Source organism: Myotis davidii, unplaced genomic scaffold, assembly GCF_000327345.1.
Source record: "Myotis davidii unplaced genomic scaffold, ASM32734v1 scaffold802, whole genome shotgun sequence".
In the NCBI taxonomy this organism is placed as follows: Eukaryota; Metazoa; Chordata; class Mammalia; order Chiroptera; family Vespertilionidae; genus Myotis; species Myotis davidii.
Window position 1 is genome coordinate 1,414,686 of NW_006295887.1, and position 8,828 is coordinate 1,423,513.

At 41.6% G+C, this 8,828-nt stretch overlaps 1 long non-coding RNA gene across 1 annotated transcript in view; it reads right to left on the bottom strand.

Annotated features, from left to right (window-relative positions):
• Positions 1 to 3,086: 3,086 nt before the first annotated feature.
• LOC102758766 overlaps positions 3,087 to 8,828 on the bottom strand; it is a 10,976-nt gene continuing 5,234 nt past the window's right edge. The window contains exons 2-3 of the long non-coding RNA XR_436028.2: positions 7,237 to 7,408; positions 3,087 to 3,462 (exon numbers count right to left, since the gene is read on the bottom strand). This is a non-coding gene — a long non-coding RNA (uncharacterized LOC102758766). The remainder of the gene's footprint in view (positions 3,463 to 7,236; positions 7,409 to 8,828) is intronic.

Here is an 8,828-nt window from a genome sequence, read left to right on the forward strand (position 1 = left end):
CTCCCCTGGTTTCCCTGGCTGCAGGGCTGCGTGCACAGACACACAGAGTCACTGATGCAGTGACTATTATTGCCATCCAATTATTGTCATTGTAATGCCTATTCAGCTGCCCTTTTGTAAGTTCCTAGAGGGCAGGGACCGTGTCTCGAACTGCTTTTCATGAATTCATGCCTTCCTGCTTCCATTCAGTCATCCTACACACATTTATTGAGTGCAGCCTTCACCGGGTCTGCCACTGCTCTGGGAACCCAGAAAATGCATCACATCCTGTGTGTCCCCCACAGCACAGCGCTGCTCTGGCTGCCAGCCCTCATGCAACGTTTCAAGAACGAAGCCCCAAATTGGGCCCAGGCTGCATCATCTACAGCAGCCAGAAGGCCAGGAGGCTGCAGGTGACCTCTTCTGTCAACATCTTTATTTCATTCAAACTTCTATATTATGCCTTTGCTTGTTTTATAATTTAAAAAAACAATCTAATAAAGTCTAATTTTTAAATATATGATTTTAAACTTAAAAATCTACTTGCCTTATCCTTGGCTGTCCTTTGGAATCACCAGGAGAACATTAAGATACTGACGCTGGGTCTTACACCCAAGTGAGCCTGATTTCATTGGCCTGGCCATTGGGAGTCTTTAAAGCTCCTCAGGTGATTCTAATATGCAACCAAGATGAGAACCGTCATCAAACTCAAGGCAGCGGAGGGATGGTTGCAGGCTCACAGGCAAGGATTACTCTGGAATTTATTTTTTTGTAAATCTGCCCATGTATTTTGGACCCCAAGATCCCTGTCTTGCCCCTACACTTCCCATCTGCTCTTCCCATATCCAAGATCTTGCTGTGTTCTGTGACTTCCTGCCTGCTCTTGCATCAGGATGTCCCCCTGACCTAGGGACTCAGAACACATTCTGGGCCTCTGCGGTTCAGTTAAGACTTCAGGAATCTGGCACACTATCTGATCATCTACCTGGAAATATGCTCTTTCCCCTGACTTCCTAAAGCCTGGCCACCCCCAGTCTCTGGACTCAAGGCCTCACTCCCTCTGCCTGTAGTTAAGACCTCTTTTTTATTCTCCTTACTATCAGATACACACCTGCCCCTCCTATCCCTACTGCCCCTTGTGGCAATGATCCTTTAGGAAGAAGGACCCCATTGAGGTATCAGAACTTGCAGCATATGGTAGCTTTCAAGAGATGTCAGGAGCATCTGTGGAGGGCCCCACAGATTGTGCCTGACAACTAGCAGAGAGTGCATGCATACCCTTGTCCTTGATGTTCATTCCAAAGGTACTATAAACAAAGAACGACTCCTGGAATGTGCAAATCAAAAGCACAATGAGATACCACTTCATACCCACTGGGCAGGCCATATGTTTATTTAGAAAAAGGAATATAAATGTTGAGATAGAGCTAAGAAATTGGAACTTGTACATGCTAGTGGGCAAGAAGAAGGGTGTGGCTCCTATGGAAGCAGTTTGGTGGTCCCTCAAAAATTTACCATAGAATTACTATACTACACAGCAATTCCACTCCAAAAGAACAGAAAACAGGGATTCAAACAAACACATGTACACCCATGTCCATAGCAGTATTGTTCACCATAGCCAAGAGGTAGAAGCAGTCCAGATGTCAGATGAATGAAAATATTTGTGAATAAATTACCTATAATTATTTATCTATAATCTACACTAATAAAAGAGAAAATGCAAATTGACCATACCTTTGCACCACCCACCAGCCAATCAGGAGTGAGTATGCAAATTAACCCAACAAAGATGGCAGGTTAATTTGCATAGACAGTCGCCCAAGAGGCCGGGGTGGGGCAGGATGCTTGTGTCATCACCATGGTGATGACGTAGGCATTCTGCACTGCCCCAGCTGCTCCAGGCCTCTGGCCAGCATGGGAAGGCAGAAAGGCGGCTCTGGGCCTGAGCAAGGCAAAAAGTCGGCTCTGGGCCAGAGCAAAGGCAGAAAGGCAGCTCCAGCCAGAGCGAAGGCAGTGCCGGCAGCCAGGGGAAGGAAGGCCCATTCTTGCACAAATCTTCATGCATCAGGCCTCTAGTTGTATTCATGTTTATATATTATAAAAGCTATATGATTGTTTAATAAACAGCATATATTGTAAGTAAACATATTAATATATCCTGGCCAGGTAGCTCAGTTGGTTAAAGCATTGTCCAGTATGCCAAGGTGCAGTTTGACCTTGGTCAGGGCACATTCAAGATTCAACAAATAAAGGCATAAGTAAGTGGAACAAAAAAATAGATGTTTCTCTCTCTCTCTACTTCCCTCCCTTCTTCTCTTTCTAAAATCAATCAAATAATAAAAATTAAAAAAAAATAAAATGTATTAATACAACATGAACTTAATATTAGGTTACCTTATAAAACATATTATGTATACGGAAATTGAAAGAGGAGATTAAAAATATGAAGAAGCCCTAACTGGTTTGGCTCAGTGGATAGAGCGTCGGCCTGAGGACTGAAGGGTCTCAGGTTCGATTCCAGTCAAGGGCATGTACCTTGGTTGAGGGCACATCTCCAGTAGGGGGTTTGCAGGAGGCAGCTGGCCAATGTTTCTCTCTCATCGATGTTTCTGACTCTCTATCCCTCTCCCTTCCTCTATGTAAAAAATCAATAAAATATATTTTAAAAAAATAAAAATATGAAGAAATCTCTCTTTCCTCCAGTCTCCAATGAGGCCACCAATCAAGCAGAACACTCCCACATTGGTTTCCCTTTGCCTAGAAACTCTGAGAGTTAAAATCTTAAGAGATTTCCCCACCCTCTATCTCTGCTTTTCTTCCTGGCTTCACTGAAATTTTAAGTTTAAGGAGAAAATTTGTGTGCTACTGTGTTAATGGTGACTGTCTCGTTTTCCAATTTTCTTCTGGAAAGGCAGCATAGGTATCTGAATGCCTTTATGAGGTATATCTGCTCTAAAGACAAAACTGTGCTGAGGTTGTACCTGTGAGAATGATAATAATGAAGTAAAGGTAACCAAAGCTCCTGTGGTAGGATGCAGAAGCAGACATGCACAGGGGCAAGCAAAAGGGATTTTAGGGTTGTTAGTATGGAAAAAGACATGCAATAGGTTGTTACAATAGCTTTATTAACTCTGTATTTTATGTACTCACAACTGTAAACCTGTATTCAAAGAACTATAAGCAAAGAGCTGTTCTCAACTTTATACTTTTGCATTTTGAGTCCCCCATGCATCTAACCCAATGTTTGTCTCATCAAATGTAGTCCCTTTGATAGCTAAGACTCTCTTGTCTGGAGAGTCCAAGTGAGAGCCAGGGGTAGGGCAGCTGGGTGTGACTGTCGTTCAGGCCTCGGTCTCCCATCTGCTGGTGTCTGGGCCTGATGGGTGAGTTTCAAGGATGGCTCTGACATCTAAGGGGATTCCCTCCATTGCCAATGTGAAGGTGTGCCTGGTGGTCATAATTATATGAATATTGTGACACCTGGAAAAAGAAGATGGGAACATTTTACTTCTGAGCAGGGGGAGGCAGAGCAGGAGAAATAAATTCTGAAAAGAAAATTTTGCTTTATCAATATTTTTTTTACAAAATGAAAACCATGATTTGGATTAGTTAACTTCTCACTCCTGTGCTGTAAAACAAAATGAGCAATTTTACAAGGAAATATATATACTTGAACATATGTTGAGCCATGTGAAAATGCCAATATCTGACTGGTTTAGACCCATGAAAGCATTAAGTTCAAATGATTTAGCCTAATACTTATGTACCAATCGTTTAACTCCTTGAAAGTGTGATATTTAAGCAGAAATATTTTACTGAGGAATAAAAAATATATATATGAGAGAGTGAGGGGGTTCCAATGTAAGAACAAATAACCAAGATAAAAGAGTTACTTTTGAAAGAATGTTGGAATTCCTCTTCAAAGAAGAAAAATCAGGGGGGAAATCGAATAAGCAAGGAAGGCTTTGACACCCATGGTGGTGTCTAAAGTAATAGATAGACTGAGACAGATCCACATGCCCCTTTTCAAAACTGAGGTTCCAGCAGAGCCGCTCGGTGGAGGACAAACCATCCTCGAGAGACCTGTGAAATGAATACAACGCGGCGAGGAGATTTCCCTGGCTGCTGAGCAGACAGCAGACATGCTGGATGGGGCCCCCGCTCAGACAAAGGCTCCTGTTAGCGGGAACAGGTAGAAGACAGATGGTTTGTTAAACATTGCCAGCATACTTGAGCAGTGCCATTCGGCGGTCAGAGCCTGGATAATAAGCCCAAGGACATTGTGTAGCAGCGCGTTGGCTAATTTCAACCCAGCTAAAGCTATTGCTTATCTTTGCTGGTTTTGCAAAGATTAAGGCCGTTTTTTCTGCTTTGAATGCACCATAGCTGCCCCACAAAGCATTCCTGAAGTTTTGTCTGAATTCCCGCTGCTGAGAGGGGTCAGCAGGACTGGGCACATGCAAAGACTTGTTTTGCTGGTAGAGTTGCTTCTCCGTAAAAGATCTGGGCCACTCTGTACTCTTACTTCTGGGGGACACTCTGGAGGCGTGGCAGCCCGCTCAGTGAAGTTTCCCGTGGGCTTCAAAGAGAGTCTGCTGTGGATTTCTATTTCCTATTAGGACTGACTCATTTGCTACTTTTGTGGAAAAGGGTTAACACCCTCATAAATTCCATCCGCTGAATCACAGCGAGGTGGTGGTGCAAATTAAAGGTGTTTGCTTTCGGAAGGGGCCCTTAGCTTCTTGTCTTTATGTACCGAAGCAAATCAAGCTCCGCCTGGCCCTTGCGACCAATGGAAACATACCTGGAGGCCAACCGAGTCTGGGACTCCAACCTGCTGCCCCTCTCCTCTGTTTGCAGACAAAGGGAGAGGGCATAGAGCTGATGTGGAGGGGGCCTACAGGCCCAATGCAAAAGGAGGTATGGCCATTACCTGGATATGTCAGGGAAAAGCGATGTCTTGATCAATCGGTTATTTCAGACCATTCAGGTGCCTCTATCCTCTTTTATAGGCAGCGCATGGCTCACCCCAGCCTCCAATGCCTAAATTAAATCATTTCCAGCTATGAAATTAAGATGCTGTGCCCAGCAGATAAACCCTAAAATTAGTTTTTTATTGCATCTACAGAAGCAAAGAAGCCAAGTAAATGTATCCCTCCTTAACACACCTCTCTCTCTCTCTCTCTCTCTCTCTCTCTCTCACACACACACACACACACACACACACACACACACACGCTCACATACACATCTAGGCTAGCATCAGGTATTATCATGTAGAATCAATCAGTAGCAGCTAAGCACTACTGATTTAGTAAACATCTAGGCACTGAGAATATATCCCGGGGAATTAAAAGCCATTTCAATTCTAAAGAGCTTTGCTGTTGGAAACTGCAAAACAGGAGAAACCATTGGGAAGTGACACACTCAAATATTGCATTACCATATATTTTTTTTTCATTCAAGAAAAAAGGATAAAAGCATTGGCTGTGAAGGTTGCTCAAAAATTATTTGAAAGGAATGTTATATATCTTCTCAAGTGCACAGAATTGAAATAACAATAATACTCAGGCACATCACGTTCACACATGGCCCCTCTTAATTTACTTTATATTATTATTTCACCTTGCTCCTCTGTCTGTGTTCTGGCTCCCAAACTCATATAGACACCCCAGCGTGTGTTTCATATGCAGTGTGGGGCATATATGTAGATCCCATAAGGTGTGCATGGTGCCATCTGTGCTGACAGGCATGCTTTGGGGAATGGAAGTACTTTCTTTGATTCATATCAGCTTCTTTCTTTTGATTCTTTCAGTCAAGGACTACTAGTTTTCTTGTGCCATTGTCCATTTAATCTAGTCTTAAAGTGTATGAGTGAACAGAATCTCATGCCCACCTTTATCATGCCAATCCTATATATAAAAAGGCAATATGCAAATTAACCCTCACACCCTCACAAGGTGGCTGCCTATGATCAGGCCAGCAAGGGGGTCAGTGAAGGAGGACCAAACAACTGAACAGCAGGCTGCATGGGGCGACCAGGCTGGCGGGAAGGGGGGGGCAGTTAGGGGCGACCAGGCTGGCAGGGAGGTGAGCAATTAGGAGCCAATAGTCCAGGATTGTGAGAGGAATGGCCCCCAAGGGGTCCCGGATTGGAGAGGGTGCAGGCTGGGCTGAGGAGACCCCTTGTCCGTGCACAAATTTTGTGCACCAGGACTCTAGTTATTAAAGAATTGATTTTAGCCAATCTTTTCGGTTGGTTGAAGCATCATCCAGTATACCAAAAGGTGGCGGGTTTGATTCCTGATAAGAGCTCATAGCCAGGATGCAGGTGCAATCCCTGGTCAGGGCACATATAGGAGGCAACAGATCTATGTTTCTCTCTCTCTCTCTCTCTCTCTCTCTCTCCCTCTCCCTTCATCTCTCTAAGATAATTTTTTTTTTAAATAATCTCATTTTAGTAGAGATTTGGGCTGTTCCATTGATTTCCCATCCTACTGCTCTTATGTCCTTCTTTCTTGTTGCTTTGGCTTTATTATATTATTATTTTCTCTTTTTTTCCTTATATGTTTAGTTATGCTCATTGGTCTTTGGTTTTCAATCTGTCTTGCTTACTATTATATGTATTCAAAATTATGCAAAACTTTAAATGCTACTTTAGCTATGAGATACAAATGTTGACATTTGACACTTTTATTTTTAAATAGTTTGTAATTTTAAAATTTCTCTCAATCCCAGTGACTATATAGCACATTTTAAATATATCTTTCAAGGGGCCAAGGAGATGTTTAAAGCTTTTTTGTTGTTGTTACTAATTTCTTATTTTATTTCATTATGATCAGAGAGTACAACCGTACATGTGGATTATTTGATATTTATTGAAGTTTCCTTTGTTCTGTGAAAACCTAAAATGAATACTCTGTGGGTATATATTTGATATATAATATGTGTGGCTATTATATATAAATATATATTTTTTTTTCTAGAAAACACATAAACAAAGTAAAAATACAGAGGTGGAGTTAATTTTAACTATATATTTTATTGAAAATAATACATCCAAAATAGCATAATTTCAACATATAATTAATATAAAAGTAATAAAATAGTTTGCATTCTTCTATATTAAGTACTAGGAATCTGGGGTAAATTTTATACTTAGAGTGCATCTCAATATAAATGCTAAATTCACTTCTGATACAGTTGCTCTAAATTTAGATTTCATTTTGCAATTGAAAGAGTAGATTCACATACCCAAGTGGTTCCGAACGTACATAAAAGTTGTCCAGTAGCTGAACCAAGTACAGTAGACCCCCTGATGCGTGGTTTCCTTTGTGCCATTGCAGTTACTGACAGTCAATCATAGTCTCAAAATCTTAAATAACTGTGAAGTGCTTCAGAGGTTGCGGGTCCAAACAGAGATGTGCTGTGAGTGTAAAACACACGTTAGATTTTGATGATTTAATATGCAAAAACAAGTAAAAATCTCATTAATAATTTTATATTGATTGCTTACTGGCATAATGTTTGGATATATTAAATTAAATATTTAAATTAATTTTGCCTACTTCTCTTTTCAGATTAATTATATATTAGAGTTCACTCCATACTTATCAAATATTATTTGTTAATAACATTATTAACAAATATTATTTGTTCAATTAAAAGGGCATTTTAACAAGGGACCATGCTTCTGAGGCATGCCATTTTCAAAGGCTTCTTAGATACCTACCGTGATACTCAAGTCATTTCAAATCAATTATACCCACTCGTTGACTTATTCACATGCATAAAGCTACTGACCACATTCTGCATGCTAGACACTGCTCCCAGAACTTTCAGTTCCCTGCTACGGTTATCTTCTTGTGAGCAAAGACATATGATAAGCAATAAAAATAAGAACTTAGTGAATTTCAGTGCATGCTCAAAGACCATGGGTGCTATTGAAATAAAGAGAAAGGGAAGGAGTGTGGGATATGTGAGCAAATACCATTGTAAACTTGGTATTTTCATTAAGAAGGTAATATTGGTGCAGCAACATGGAGGAAGTGAGGGTATTAAGCATACTAAGTGGACTGGTCTGGTGGGACTGGAGCAGATGAGCAGGGTGGGGAAGGAGATGATCTCAGTGGGGTAAGGGGGCTGAGCATGTAGGAATTTTTACATTAATCTCAGTGAAATGGAATGTCATTGGTTCGTGTGCAGGTGTGATGTGGCTTAACTCACTTAACAGTTTTTGAGGACAACTGCCTGCTTTGTTGAAAATAGGCTGTGGACAGGAAAGGGTAACAACAAGGGAACCAGTGAGGAGGAGCACGTTGGTAACAGTGGGGGTGGTACGAAGTGGCAGGACTCTAGATGTACTTTTGAGGTTGCACAAACGGGATGTCTTGATGCATTGAATATGTGAAGTGTAAAAGAAAGGAAAGTCAAAAATGATGCCCAGCTTTTGACGTAAGCACTTGAAGGTCTTGCAGGTGGAATTTATGTTCTTTCCCAGAGTTGCAAGAAAAGCATTCCAGGGACCCAGGTATAGGAGGTTGTGGCACAGTGATATTTATTTGGGTGAAAACAGAAGGCTGCCCCATGTTCCCAATATCTCATCTCTGTCCCTCCTTCCATGGAAAAAGTTCAGCCTTTTTTATTAGGCCCAGAAATATGGCCAGTGTTCAGGCATCTTGTGCTATTGGTTCAGTCCATGTCTGTTCACATCTGGCTGGTGCAGTCTGTTCCCAGTTGCACTCTGGCCGGTGTTGTGTTGCACAGCATGCAGCTGCTAAATACATGTGGCTGCTATGGAGCAGACATGTGAGTAAACAGGATGAGCATGTGTTACAGAGAGGGGG